Consider the following 16472-nt stretch of genomic DNA (forward strand, 5'->3'; position numbering starts at 1 on the left):
CCTCTTCTTTGCTAAACAACACACAAAGGTCAAGAAATGCTTCCTTTCTCTCTCAAATCGCTAAAGCACTCTAGGGTTTCTCTCTATGGACTGCTGGGTACAAATGACGGCCATAAGGCCCCTTTAAATAGGTCCCAAACCCGAGAAATTAGGGTTTCATTAAACAGCACAGACTCGCCGAGTCCATATCCTGGACTCGCCGAGTCCAGGCGAATCCCGCGTCCAGAATCATGACCCTACTCGGCGAGTCTGAGCTCCAACTCGCGGACTCCCCTCTCAAAACACCAAAATCATAAACAATAAAGATACCTAGAAATCCGGGCTGTTACAATTCTCCCCCACTAGAACTAGGCTTCGCCCTCGAAGTCTCGCTCTGAAAATAGCTCCGGATGCTGCTCCCGCATCTCGCGCTCCGGCTCCCAGGTCATCTCCAATCCCTTCTGGTGTTGCCACTGAACCACCACCAGAGGTACCTCCTTGCTCCTCAGAACCTTGATCTTCCAATCTCTGATGGCCACTGGCCTCTCGGCATAATTCAGGCTCGCATCCACCTGAATATCCTCTAATGGAACCACTGCCGACTCATCGGCTATACACTTCCTCAATTGCGACACATGAAAAGTGTCATGGATCTGCCCCAACTCTGCTGGCAACTCCAAACGATAGGCTACCCGGCCTACCCTCGCAATCACACGAAATGGCCCAATATATCGGGGTCCCAACTTGCCCCTCTTCCTGAATCGAATCACTCCTTTCCAAGGAGAGACCTTCAGGAGAACGAAGTCGCCTACCTGAAACTCAAGCTCGGACCGGCGTCGGTCTGCATAACTCTTCTGTCGGCTCTGGGCGGTCAATAACCTCTATCTGACCTGCTGAATCTGCTCTGTCGTCTGAAGCACGATCTCTGTACTGCCCATCACTCTCTGCCCACCCTCTCCCCAACAAATAGGGGTCCGACACCTCCTACCATACAACAGCTCAAAGGGTGGCATACCAATGCTCGAATGATGGCTGTTGTTGTAGGAAAACTCTGCCAAGGGTAAATACGCATCCCAGCTACCCCCGAAATCTAACACACATGCTCGAAGCATGTCCTCAAGCGTCTGAATCGTCCGTTCACTCTGGCCGTCTGTCTGGGGATGATATGCGGTACTAAAATGCAATCTAGTACCCAACTCCTCGTGAAATTTCTTCCAAAATCTGGAAGTGAAACGCACATCACGGTCTGAAACAATCGAGATCGGCACCCCAAGCCGAGATACCACTTCTCTCACATATATCTCCGCCAGCTTTTCCGCTGAAGAACTCTCACTGATGGCAAGGAAATGAGCGCTCTTCGTCAATCTGTCCACAATCACCCAAATTGCATCAACTCCTCTGGCAGTCCTCAGCAATTTGGTGATAAAATCCATAGTGATCTGTTCCCACTTCCATTCGGGAACCTCCAATGGCTGCAACTTGCCATGCGGTCTCTGGTGCTCGGCCTTAACCCTGCGGCAGGTCAAGCACCTCTCAACAAACCAGGCGACGTCCCTCTTCATACAGGGCCACCAATACTCTTTCCTTAAATCCAAATACATCTTCGTGGCCCCCGGATGGATCGAAAATTTCGACCGATGAGCCTCCTCCATCAAAGTAGCACGCGTACCGCCCACAAACGGTACCCAAATCCGACCCTGAAAAGTTATAAGCCCTCGACCATCCGTAACGAACTCCGGAACCAAACCAACGACCCGTTCCCTCTTCTGCATCCCCGGTTGCACAGCCTCGGCCTGTGCCCCACGAATGGCATCCAGTACCGGAGCCATCACGGTCAACCTCCAACATACATCTCGCAGTGGTGTGCTCTCCGCCCTGCGGCTCAACGCATCGGCTACCACATTAGCCTTGCCTGAGTGGTACAGGATCTCACAATCATAATCCTTGACCACATCCAACCACCTCCTATGTCGCATATTTAGGTTGGGCTGATCCATCAAGTACTTCAAACTCTTATGGTCCGTGTATATCGTACACCGAACCCCATACAAGTAGTGACGCCAAATCTTGAGAGCGAACACTACTACCCCCAACTCTAGATCATGTGTGGGATATCTCGTCTCATGAGGCTTCAGCTGCCTCGATGCACATGCTATCACATGACCCTTCTGCATCAACACCGCACCCAGCCCCAAAATCGATGCATCACAATATACCACAAAACCCTCCATCCCTTCCGGGAGAGCTAATATCGGGGCTTCGCACAACCTTTGGCGAAGTGTCTCAAAGGAGGTCTGCTGCTCGGGACCCCATGAGAACGCAACACCCTTCCGGGTCAATCTGGTGAGTGGCACTACGATCTTGGAGAAATCCTTGATAAATCTCCGATAATACCCTGCCAACCCAAGGAAACTCCTGATCTCAGATGGTGACTTCGGCACCTCCCAACTCATCACTGCCTCAACCTTGGCCGGATCGACCAGAATCCCTTCCTGGTTAACAAGATGTCCAAGGAATTGGACCTCCCGCAACCAGAAATCACACTTGGAGAACTTTGCATAAAGCTTCTCCGATCTCAAAACCCCAAGGACCTCCCTCAAATGCTCCTCATGCTGCTCTCTAGATCTCGAAAATACCAGAATGTCATCGATAAATACAATCACCGACCGATCCAACATCGGCCTGCATACCCTGTTCATGAGATCCATGAACACAGCCGGGGCATTGGTGAGCCCAAAAGGCAACACCACAAACTCATAATGCCCATATCGCATCCTGAACGTTGTCTTCTGGACGTCCTCATCCCGCACTCTCACCTGATGATATCCCAACCTCAAATCTATCTTGGAGAACCAAGATGCTCCCTGCAACTGATCGAATAAATCGTCGATCCTCGGTAACGGGTAACGGTTCTTGACCGTCAGCTTGTTCAACTCCCGGTAGTCAATGCACATCCGGTGTGAACCATCATTTTTCCTGACGAACAGGATAGGCACTCCCCATGGTGAGCTGCTCGGCCGAATAAACCCCTTCCCCAGCAGCTCCTGAAGCTGCAAGGATAACTCTTGCATCTCTGGAGGTGCAAGACGATAAGGCACCTTAGCGATAGGCGCGGCCCCCGGAACCAAATCAATATTGAACTCCACTTGCCTCACAGGAGGCACACCCTGTAACTCCTCGGGAAAAACATCTGGAAACTCACGCACCACCGGAACCTCCTCAACTGAACTCGGTCTCTCGGAAGCCACCCGCGTATCCATCACATACGCCACAAAACCCTTACAGCCCTGCTGTAGACACTGCCTCACCCTAGCGGCCGAACAAAAAGCTGATCCTGAACGTGTACCCTCGCCATACACTGAAAGAAATCCCCCACTAGGGTTTCGTATGGTCACCAGTTGACGCTCACAGTCGATAACCGCGCCGAATCGGCTCAACCAGTCCATGCCCACAATGACACAGACATCACCCATCGCAATAGGAATCAGATCAATCGGAAACTCAACCCCGAAAATCTCTAATACACATCCCCGGAGAACCTCTGTGGCACAAATCACTCTATCGTCAGCTATGGAAACTCTCAGAGGCCGACTCAATGCCTCACGGCTAACACTGATATGCTGACTAAAGGCCAAAGATACAAAAGACCGACTCGCACCCGAGTCAAATAACACTAAAGCAGGTACAGAGTTCACAAGAAAAGTACCTACGCATAACATAATATAAGCATAATATCTAAACATTAAAATAAATACATGAAAGGAAACATACCAGCCACAACATCGGGCGCAGCGCGGACCTCCTCCGCAGTCAGCTGGAAAGCTCTCCCTCGAGCTCTCGGCGCTTCGACCTTCACAGGCCGACTCTCTGTAGCTCTGATGGCGGCAGGAGCAGATCCCTGAGATGCTCCGCGCAACTGCGGACACTCGGCCTTCCGGTGTCCGGTCTGGTTGCAGTGAAAACACACTGCAAACCCCTTGGGGCAGTCCTTGGCCATATGCCCCTCCTTGCCACATTTGTAGCAAGATCCCGCTCGGCAGACTCCATCATGACCCTTGCCGCACTTCCCGCAAGTGCGGCCCTTCTGGCTCCCTGGTTTGGGATCAGCGGGCTTGGCCCACTTGGCTGCCGGCTAAGACTGTGCCGGTCGCCGATCCCTCCCCTGAGACTCCGCCTCCTCCCTGGCCTGAGTCTCAAGCTCAATCTCCCTCTTCCGGGCATTTTCCTGAAGCTCAGCAAATGTCCGGTATGAGGAGTTCGCAGCGAACTCCCGAATATCCCGCCTCAAAATGCTCAAGTAGCAGCTCATACGTGCCTGCTCAGTGGACACGTGCTCAGGGCAGAACATCGCCCTCCCATGGAACATCCTCGTGATCGCTGTAACTGACTCAGTACCCTGCTTGAGGGTCAGAAACTCCTATGCCAAACGTTCCCTCTCCACCTGGGGAACGTACTCATCTCGGAACATGACAGTGAACCTCTCCCAGGTCACTGCCGCAAGCTCAGCAGGCGTATAATGCGCCATCACAAACTTCCACCAGTCCTTCGCTCCTAAGCGAAGCTGGTTCAGCGCGAACCGAACCTTCAAATGCTCAGGAGACGAGCAAGTGAAGAAACACCCCTCAATATCAGATATCCACCTCATAGCTTCCACCGGGTCCTGAGTCCCATCGAACTCTGGTGGTTTCGTGTTGCTGAACTTGCGGAACAGCAACGCATCCCCACCTTGCGGCCTCGCAGCAGCAATCGTTGCGGTAGCCGCTGCAGCAACAACCTCAGAAAGAGCGGCATAACGCTCATCAAACGTCTCAATCAGTGTGGTCTTTATAGACCCAAACATCTCTGGTATCTCTGCCCTGATGGCCGCAGCCACCTCCTCCTGGATGATCCGGCGGATCTCCTCCTCACTTGTACCACTGCTCTTGGGCATCAAACGTGTCCTCACCATGATTTACCTCTGAAATACAACATACGAAAATCAGAATCCACACGAGCATACTCACACTCGACAACTCTTTCCTCCTTGATTCTTGGTATTCCAAAGATTCTTACTTGGGCTGCACACCGCTCCGGTGCTTTCAGTAGTATGGGCCCAATACTACTGTCCGCACCGCACCAGAATACACCCCAAGTCCTCCTCTTCGGATCCCAAGTCCCAAGTACTCTATCATGCGTAGACCACTCTCTAATAGATCTCTCATAAGCCCCTCGCTGCTACCTACTCACTCTCAAGCATCTCATAGCAACTCACCTCTCCCTAGGCTAAGGCATCACAAATCAGGCCACTCTAGTCCTAATAGCAATACCTAGCCTACTCTAGCATGCAGATACATTATATCAATATCAATATCACATAATATAAAGGTATTTTGGGAAATCACCGTTCGGGCGCTGACTGATCGTACACACATCTCTTGCTCTACATTTTCAAAAAATCTTTTACTCTTTTTGAAATTACATCTCAAATCCTCAGTTTGAGTTCAAATACGCCCGAAGGGTACTCGAATCCCTCAAACCAAGGCTCTGATACCAACTTGTAACACCGTAAATTCAAAATAATTTTTCACAATTTATAAAAACATTTCCCATTAACTTTTCATAAAAACATCAAGTTTAAATCTCAATTCACATTATACAAAATCCCAAGATCACAAGTATAACAAAATCCCTTGCGTATGTACGGATCAAGCCGGCGCCTTCCCACGGTCATCGCTAGTACCTGAAACAACAACACTAACACTGTAAGCACAAAGCTTAGTGAGTTCCCCAAAATACCACACATAAAACACATATTAGCCACTCGAGGCTATAACTCTATGGGTCCGTGCACCCAAACTCTGTGAACCCTCGGGTTCTAACTCTAGGAACCTTCCGGTTCCAACTCTGTAAACATGCACAGCATAATCACATAGAAATAATGCAGTACAACATATAGCATACATAACATACAATACTCTGTCACATAACTCTGGTTACCTACTCAAGCTAAAGTATAGTGAGAAGACTCACCTCGCATATCTCGATGACTCACAAATCCTGAAATTTCTCGTGCCCGATCCTCCGAGCTATAATCCTCCTATAACATCATATGACTCTAATTAACACTTTTTATCTCTAAGGTTGACTATTCCTAAGAAGTCAACACAGGTCAACTATGGTCAACGGTCAACGGTCAACTTTGACCAGACTCGGCGAGTGCACAAGGGCAACTCGGCGAGTCTAGACGTTTTCACCAACTCCCTAGGATTCCCTTCTTACACGTCGAGTACTCCCCCTGACTCGACGAGTTCCACCTGGAAGAATCGCGGGGCCACCCCGACTCAACTCGCCGAGTCTCAAGAACAACTCGGTGAGTCCCAGCTCGACTCAGTCCACTCGACCACCCTTCCCCAACTCGCCCTGACTCACTGAGTCAACCCATGACTCGACTGGACCTCTCACTGGCCGATCCAAGGCAATCTTCAAGCTACTCGCCGAGTCTGCTCATCGGACTCGGCGAGTCCATGCCATGCAATCACTCAAACTCGCTTCTAAGGTCAGATCTGTTCCATCAATTCATAGATCTGGCCTTCCTAGACTGATTCACCACGTAAAGCCCCAAAGTTGGTGTACATACAACCTCTATATGTCCATATATGAAGAATTATCAACAAATATCACAACTCAAGGTCATAACCTCCATTGTTCTTCATAAAGCTTGATGAATGAGGCTCTCTGCACCTCTATGGATCCAGATCCAAAGCCTCATCACTAGCAAGGGACTATTTGGCCATTAAATCAACCCAACAAAGGCCACAAGAAACCCTAAATCCAAATATACTTCACAAAACAGAAGATGAGCCGAAATCATACCTTTAGATCGATGATCTAAGCTTCAAATCCACAGAATAGCAACCTCCTTTGCTTCCTCTTGGCTAGAACCTCCCTCTTCTTTGCTAAACAACACACAAAGTTCAAGAAATGCTTCCTTTCTCTCTCAAATCGCTAAAGCACTCTAGGGTTTCTCTCTATGGACTGCTGGGTACAAATGATGGCCATAAGGCCCCTTTAAATAGGTCCCAAACCCGAGAAATTAGGGTTTCATTAAACAGCGCGGACTCGCCGAGTCCATATCCTGGACTCGCCGAGTCCAGGCGAATCCCGCGTCCAGAATCACGACCCTACTCGGCGAGTCTGAGCTCCAACTCACCGACTCCCCTCTCAAAACACCAAAATCATAAACAATAAAGATACCTGGAAATCCGGGCTATTACAATTCTCCCCCACTAGAACTAGGCTTTGCCCTCGAAGTCTCGCTCTAAAAATAGCTCCGGATGCTGCTCCCGCATCTCGCGCTCCGGCTCCCAGGTCATCTCCGATCCCTTCCGGTGTTGCCACTGAACCAACACCAGAGGTACCTCCTTGCTCCTCAAAACCTTGATCTTCCGATCTCTGATGGCCACTGGCCTCTTTGCATAATTCAGGCTCGCATCTACCTGAATATCCTCTGAGGACAAGTCCTTAGCATTCCTTTTATAGTGCACAAGCCACAATTTAGGGTTTGCATCTGGGCCCGCTATGCCCAGTGTAACCTTGGGTACGCCCAACATACCTAGGCAAGTCTGTGTCCAACTAAAGCGCATGAGTACGCGTAGCGTACTGTCCAGTACGCCCAGCGTACTCATTTGCAATATTTTCCACTCAAGGGCTAATTTTGACAACTTAACAAAAGAGAAGGGTTAAATAGTTGTACCTGAATTTCGGGATGTTACATTAATCTCCTCACTTCAAGTTACTTTGATTTGAAGAAGAAGTTAGAAGAAGAACTTGGTGACAAGTTCAAGACATCCGCTAATGAGTCTAGGATCAATCTGCACATCCAAGCTCATCCCATTGTGACATTTGCTCCAACATCACGTATTGTTGATAGCTTTGAAGAAGAGCCACCTCAAGCTCCAAGTGTTGTAGCCTTAAAACGTGCCAAACTTGCTAAATCTACTGAGAAAGGTTAATACTTGTTTAAAGGGAGCTCAGATCAGAATGCACCTGCGGATCAGCCCACCATCACCTTTACAGATCTTGGAGAGAATCGTTTTAAAGAAATATATGGTGATAGGTCATGGATCATCTCGTGGGGATTTCACGACACCTTAAACATGTGGCTCGTGAGATGTAATTGTGGGACCACTGAACTATATAAAGATGCTCACGACTTCAACTCTTGGACCAGGGTTGATCTTTCAGAGTTGTCAAGGGCTCCTTTTGCCAATCCCTCACAAAATCCCCGGGCTACACAGTTCAAGCATTTTTTGGAGGATCAAGTACACAATGGTTTTCCTTCCATGAAGACTGCAGAGTCAACCATTAAGATATACCCAAGCGTAATTGATCCTAAAACCAATCAACCTCTTTGAGCTGTGATGTGGCCAGCTACTAAACAAGTGAAGCAGATTCCTATCCTTCAGGATCATCCAGATGGTTCTCTACAAACCATGGAGTACTGGGTGTTTGATGAAACCACTGCATCTGTTGTCATCAAGCTTGAGAAGGGATGCATCCGCTTGTACGACAAAAGAGACCTGCTTCAATTTGAAAAGTGGGATATACATCAGCTGAGCCATCTCAGATTAAAGTTGCAGAAGACATCTTTGAGCCAGATGCCAAAGAGTTTACAGCTATGGTTGTGGAGATCATTGCAAACGAATATGGAACGGAGTAATGGGGAATTCGGATGTGCTGGTGGTCAACAAAGACTGAGCTCAAGATAGCACCAAACCAAGGGGGAGATTGAAGGGTCTAGTTTATGGTTTGGTCTAGGCTTTCATTGTAATAAGTTCTTTTGAGTCTTTATGCAGTTTTGGTAGGTTGTTTGTTAGTTTACGGCCAAGTAGTGAGTTTACGGCCGTAAGCCTGTTTACGGCCGTAAACCCAGTGTCTGGCCCAAGTCCACTATATATAGGGTTGTGTAAGTCATTAATGGTTGTTAATGCCACAATAGTTCACGGTCATAGAGAGAAAGTTGTACCAGACGTTTTATGCAATATAAGCATGTGCAAGCTTGTTCCAATTCTGTTTCTACATTGTTTCTTATTCTATTTGATTTTGCGATTTCTTGATCATTGGTAAAGATCCGTTCACAGGACCTTACAGCCATGGGCTCACTCCATGGTTTTCCCCTAACAATCCCAAGTGGTTACTCCCACTCGGATCCACTCACTTTCTTATCAGCCCATCATCTCATCCTTGAGTTATCACCCTACTAAGTTCACCAATGAATACTCCACGGTCCAACATAGATAGGTACACACACCCACCTAGGTTAAGCATTACCACTCCTAACACAACCGTCGTGAACAAACACTTTTCTCACTGCAATTCTCATTCTTGGATACTCCCACTCGATGACACTTAGCTGGAAGGCTCCCGCTTGAACCATAGTCACATGATACTCCACTGGCCATCTCATAATTCATGTCTTAAATAACCCGAAATTCAAGGCATCCTACTCGGATACCTCGATACACCATCACAGAATCTCACGATGTCTTGCCTCAACCACTGATCTCCTACTTACAGCATCATACTCTGATCCCGCAATGCATCCTTTCAGAATTCTCACAACTGATCTTCCTCTCACACAACTCGTAACTTTGGAAATCCCAACTTCCAATTTGAAACACGGAGGAATCGCCAATGACTCAGAACACATTGACGACAATCCGAAACTCCCCCTCCATTGCTCAAAACTCATGCAAGAATACTCATGACGATCCTAAAGTTGGTTGCCCAATCAACTTATGCCTTTCCCCAAGTGCATATAACAAGCCTCACAATGAATCAGAAATTCTTAACTGCCGAAACTATCCTTACGAGCCAACCACCTCGAATTCACCATTATAACCTCGAAGAATTCTTAACTACCACAAGGTCTTTGACCAACGGCCACCTACCGTGGAGACACCCATCCCTTCACGAACACGTACAACATGCATTATCCCGCTCTGCACCTCGCCTCGACAACCAATGACCCTGGTCTCATGATCCTTACCGCAGGTCTCTATATCCAGTTCTCTAACCGCTTTTGAACAAATCTCTGATCCTCTCAATAAAATACCCGGTTCTCCCCCACAAAGGGTTCGAACCATCACCATTTGGCACGACAATAATCTATTTTGCAGACTGTTTCCACCAGGTACATCACACTTACTCTTGGAAAGTACTACGCAATGCTCAATGATCTTCTCGATAGAGACCGGCAACTCCAAATATCCCGAATCTCAGATAAAATCCTCGGAACCTTCCCAATGTGTCATCTATAATCTCATACTGACATACTACCGAACATCTCAACTGTCCCATAGTAGCCATGACTCTCAATCTGAAAATAATGAGCTATCCCACTCCTCATCTTCGACTCTCCAACCAACGTCCCATCATGAGAATTATCATGAGAGCAAAGACCTCACTCACACACTCGATATCCATAATAGACAAAGAGGGCCACCGCCCCGATATACTCTTATTGATCCTCTGACACTGCTACTAACATACGCCCTACTATGCTCAAAATAGGGTATATCCTTGTCCTCGTTCATCTCAGTCCCCACTGATGAAACTCTCGTGCTATAATATTACCTTGCGGCAGACATACTGCCCCGATATTCTGGTGAAAAGATCGCAACCAATGCTACCCCACATGGTTTACCTCCAAGCTCAAAAACCGGAAGCTCATTATCTCTTCTACTTCTCATAAGAAACGAAAATAGTGCAACTGTGGTCACAGAAAGTGACATCTCCACTTTCGGCCGATTGCTCAACTCAGATCGCAATCCTCCAAAAAATCACCCTCTCTACTCATCCCTGAATCTTGCAACTCTATCTGGCATCTCACCAGTAAAATCCCTTGGAAGCTAACTCAATTTCCCTCCCAAGGTACGCTCTATTGAGACTCTCTCAACGTGGCCCTCAAGCCCCACACTCCATCACATCTGATCCCAGTCTAATCAACCACAATTGGATAACTGGTAAAACTAGAAGCACTAACCGCCACAAATCATGGTACTCAAACCATGTAATCATCTCTCGACCTGCCATGAATCGTGGTACCCGAACCATGTCATCTCCTCTCAATCTGCTACAAATCATGGTACCCGAACCATGTTATCTCCTCTCAACCTGCTACGAACATGGTACCCGAACCATGTTATCTCCTCTCAATCTTCTACAAATCATGGTACCCGAACCGTGTTATCTCCTCTCAATCTGCTATGAATCATGGTACCCGAACCATGTTATTTCCTCTCAATCTGCTACTTAGAACTTTGGAATTTTCCCTGCTTCAAGTATGGGTCCTCTGCTTTCAGTAGTACGGGCCCATACTATGTGCCACATCTACCCATACTTTCCACATGGATCGTCCCGAATTTCCTAAGTAGCTGCTTAACTTTCTCGATCACTAATCTCGTCATACACGCTCGCCCTCCGGTGCATACTCTTCCCTAAACAGTGTACTCATAGGACTCAAATTACTCACTAGGCTCCCCTAGGTCCTCACACTTCTCTGCCAACAGCTGTTGAAGAACTCCTTATGATGCCATCCATCTACCTCCTGAATATCGTCATATTCACTTGGTAACTGACTCCCATCATCAAGAGTTCCACAAAGCACAAAGCAAGCAGCATTCAGGCATCGAATGACCTCCACTGATACTAACACACCACTTAATCACACAACTCCACTTTCTCTACTCACGACTCAAAGGCATCACTGAACTCAGGTTGTCTCAACTCTCATGGTATCTAATTACTCTTCTCAGTAGACACCTCAAATGCTCATCTAGGTTTCTCTCCTGGATTATATCTCGACTCGGAACTCCCTCTCTAAAGATTCCCACTAGATACTCTTACTCAGAATATACTAAAATCACATAACAGATAGCAACAATCCCAAGGCCAAGGCATCACAAATCAGGCATCTCTAGCCCTAAACATGAAATACCTAGCCTATCCTCTAGCATGCATAAATAATATCTCATAAAGTAAACAATTTTTTAGGTATTTTGGGAAATCACCGTTCGGGCTCTAGCTGATTGTACACACTGCTCCTCTCATTTTCCTCTTAGAAACTCTTACTCATTTTAGAAAAATCTTTTCTTTTTGAAAACTTTACTCAAATCCTTAGTTTGAGTCCATACATACCTGAAGGTGTATCTGAATCCCTCAAACCAAGGCTTTGATACCAACTTATAACATCGTAAATTTTTGAATAAAATTATCATTTAAGATCATATAATTCTCATAACACACTTCACAAAATCTCATTTATTTAATTTACAAATCACGACTCTATAATTGTTTGATAAAAACCCAGAATCCTCAAAACATAACTCTATCACTGGTGTGTACAATAAAGTCGGTGCCTTCCCGTGATCCTGAGAAAAACCAGAAACACATAACACGCAACACGATAAGTATGAAGCTTGGTGAGTTCCCCAAGATACCACACACACAGCTCACTAGCCACTCGAGGCTATGTTACTGTAAGACCCTTCGGTCAATGTGTCTCAGTAGGACCCTCCGGTCCTAACTCTATAAACTCAACATAATATATAGCATAAATCACAAAGACATAATGCATGATATCACCACACTCAATATAAGCATATAAGATACTTTGGTCACAGATAGATCACTACTCATAGTATAGTGAGAAGACTCACCTCGAAGCAAGCAAGTTTTTATCCTCATACTTGAATCTCGAACTCGCCACCGCCTAACACATAGGGTAAATATCTCAAATAAATACTCGAATTCTCAACTCTAAGTAAACCAAAGGTTACTCTTTTTCTCTCTACTCAAGAAGTGGTTAAAAGACCATTTTACCCCTCCATGGTCTCCATTACTCACGATTGACCAAACCCTAAAGTCAACAGAAGTTGGACTCGAGTCAACAGTCCTTATTTGACCTAAATCGTCAAATGCACTCATGCAACTCGTCGAGTCCACTCATATCCTCAGAAGTATCATTAAGGTTCCACTTAGCTGGTCGAGTTGACCCCTAACTCGACAAGTTATCTCCTGGCCGTGAACACCGGGACTGACCCGAACCGACTCGTCAAGTCAGCTCATGGACTCGGCGAGTTTACTCAATCTAATTTCCCATTCAGACGTCCAAACTCAGATCCATTACTCCAAACCCTAGATCTAGTCCTTTAAGACACAAAAGTCACATAAAGTCTCGACCTTTACGTTCATGCATGGGATAAATACATCAAAAATGTTGTAACGCCCTATTTTCTGGTATGTAATTTAAATAAGTATTTTCAATTCTTAAGGGGTACTCGACGAGCATGTAGCCCGACTCGTCGAGTAGAGACGAGATGATCACGCAAATTGAGTTGGCTACTCGACGACTCCATATGCTGGGACTCGGCGAGTCCGCCTGTCTGGATGAAGCCCTAATTTTAAGGGTCTGCACCCTATTTAAACACATTTATGCGCCCCAACCTCTCCTCCATCACCCTCAGAGCATTTCTTATCAAACCCTAGCCTCCTTAAAGAGTGTGTGAGTGATTGTTGCCTTGTGAAGGAACTTTTGGTGCATTTTGGAGCAAGTAGAAGAAGGAGAAGGTTAAAGAGTTCAAGGAAGAAGAAGTATATCCAGAACACACTCCTTTGTGGTCATCTTTTCTGGTAATAAAGTCTCCATCTTGCTTATTGATCTTATAGATCTAGTTTGTCCCCAAATTGTTGTTATTAAGCTCAAAAACCCCCAAATCCTTTGTAATAAAGCCTTATGACCGAGTTATAATTCAGATCTAGCCTCTCTTGAACTCCAGGAGCTCATTATAGCCACCTTTATGCAACCTTGGCCTTGTTCCAAACCCTAAGTGCTTAGTATTTGATGGGTTTGGGTATTTTAGCCTCATACCCTTGTGCATGCACGTAAAGTTGGAAACTTTATGCGTAAAACCAGCCCTAGAAGCTCAGATCTACGTTTTGGAAGAACTGAAATCGATTAGAATCGACTGTATAATAATAGCATGCTTGGGACACGACGAGTTGTTCTTCAACTCGGCAAGTTGTTCTTCAGACTTGACGAGTTGTTCATACGACTCGGCGAGTCACAGACTGGACGTGTTCATATGCTGAAGGAGAACTCGACGAGTTGTTCATACAACTCGGCGAGTCGGATGAAGTTAGACTCGATCTTAGCATCGAGGAAGAACTTGTCGAGTCTTTGCCAAACTCGACGAGTAGAAGCGGGTAGAAGTCTAGAATGGATGATAGGGACAAGGCGAGTTGACGGCCCAACTTAGCGAGTCCGGTCAACGGGAAGTTGACTTTGACTTGCCCAGGGGTAAATAGTCATTTTACCCTGAGATTAGTTATCAGCATTTGACTTAGTGTTTATGGGATTTGTAGTCGGGGAGTTCCGGATCAGCGGTCAGGCAGTTTCAGATTTAGCATCTCGGCAGCCAGCGTTACGAGGTGAGTTTCCTTCTTGTAGGAACGGGTCTATGGCCATAATGCTGGCCCATCTAGCTAGCAGTAGTTCCGTACTTTGGTCCGATGCAGTAGTTCAGTGTGCTTGATGCCTTTGTGATTCAAGCTTGTCTTGTGTTATGTGTTCTGGACATGGGTCTGATGCAGTATGTAGTATATGCTTTGATGCTAGTAGTTATGATTATGCTATGCTATGTTCAGTCAGTTTCCAGACTTCGGTCCGATGCAGAGGGCAAGGCCCTAGTTAGTTCTGGACTCCAGCCTGATGCAGTTTTCGGACTTCAGCCCGATGCAGTGGGCAAGGCCCAATATGTGTTTATATGTTGTTGTATTGGATGTGGTAGTTTGCGGGAGCTCACTAAGCTTCGTGCTTACAGTTTCATTTTTGGTTTCAGGTACTTCCGCTAGCAAAGGGAAAAGCTCGGGTTGATGGCATCACACCCACCACAGCTTCAGTTTTATCTTGGGAGTTTTATTCAGATATTTTGTTATGATTGATACAGTTTTGTTTTGACACCGTTACTATGACTCTTGAGTACTCATTCCATGGTTCTTGTTATATATTATATTGGATGATGTGATTTTAGTAATATTAAAGCAAAAAAATTTGGGTCGTATTTTGGGTTGTTACAAGTTGGTATCAGAGCTTTGGTTTGAGGGACTCGGACATACTTCCGAGTGCGTCTAAACTCAAACGAAGAAAATGGCGAAAGATTTTTAAAAGAGAAACGTTTTCGAAAAGAAATTTTGAAAAGAACTTAGAAAGATATAGAGTTTTCTTAAAAAGGGTGTGGTGCATGCGATCAGCCGAGCTCAAGTAAGTACTCCCAAATTACCCATACAAGCCTATGCTATGATTATCAGTTTCAGTTTCATTAGAACAACATGCTAGAATAGGACTAAGGATCTAGGAGGATGCCTTATGTGCTTGTTATATGAGTTTCAGCTTTATGAGAATTGCATGCTAGTATTGAGTAGGCAGCAGTAGGATAACTTGGTTAGGTTATGCCTGATAGTATGAGCTTAGCATTGTATGCAAGTGCAAATTAGTCAGAATGACAGCCAGAGTGGTATATGCATGATTATGTACTCAATGCCCGAATGTTGCTTGCTTTGTACTTTTAAGAGTTCTAGTTGTCTTTCACTAACTATTAAATGAATATGTTGTGTTACATATTGCAAGGACTAAATAATTTCAGAAGGTTAGGTCTAGCTCTATTTCGCAGCTCTTGTTTGAGTCCAACCGTTATAGGGTAGGATCCCTCATTCGAAGAATTATCTAGTCTGAGTGATATGTAATAGTATTCTAGAGCTAGTTAGGGAAAGAAAGTGGGGACTTCTTATGCATCTGATGGAGGAGAGTGGGTTGGTGATCACCCTAGGGCTAGCCTAGGATGAGATTAGCATGAGATCAGCAGTAGTAGTAGAAGGGACTTGGTGGAGTCGAGGCAGTTCTTAGGGAAGGTACAGATAGATGTGGAAGGTAGTAGGGGCCCATACTGTAACATACACGTTTTGAAATCATGTTTAATAATGAATAAAATTGTGAAATACTATGTGAAATTGAGTGTTGAGTTCTAACAGATGGTTTTTACTAGAAATGAAGTAAAACTATACTTAGAATCACTCAGAAAATATTGGAAGTATTATGAGATTCAAATTAAAAGCCAAATAGTGAAATTTAGCGAAAATATAAAATTTGAAATAAGTAAAATTTTATTATTGAAAGTTGTAAATAATCTCGTTAGAAACTTGTAGGGAAAAACCTCGTCGAAATCCGAATTATAACGAAGAAGTTATGACCAACCGAAGATCTGCGACAAAACCGACACGGCGCTGAATGACGTAAAAAGTGAGTTTTTGATAAACTACTTTTTATCCTTAGTGATCTAAATGAAAGTTGTAGTATTCGTTAAACCGAGAAATTCGATAAAAAGAACGCCAAAATCTGACTTCGTATGAGGAAGTTATGATTTTTCGAAGTTTCATCTTAGCAGTAGACAGCTAAA

The sequence above is a fragment of the Lactuca serriola genome, chromosome 5, assembly GCF_051521515.1.
Source record: "Lactuca serriola cultivar US96UC23 chromosome 5, Lser_US96UC23_V15, whole genome shotgun sequence".
In the NCBI taxonomy this organism is placed as follows: Eukaryota; Viridiplantae; Streptophyta; class Magnoliopsida; order Asterales; family Asteraceae; genus Lactuca; species Lactuca serriola.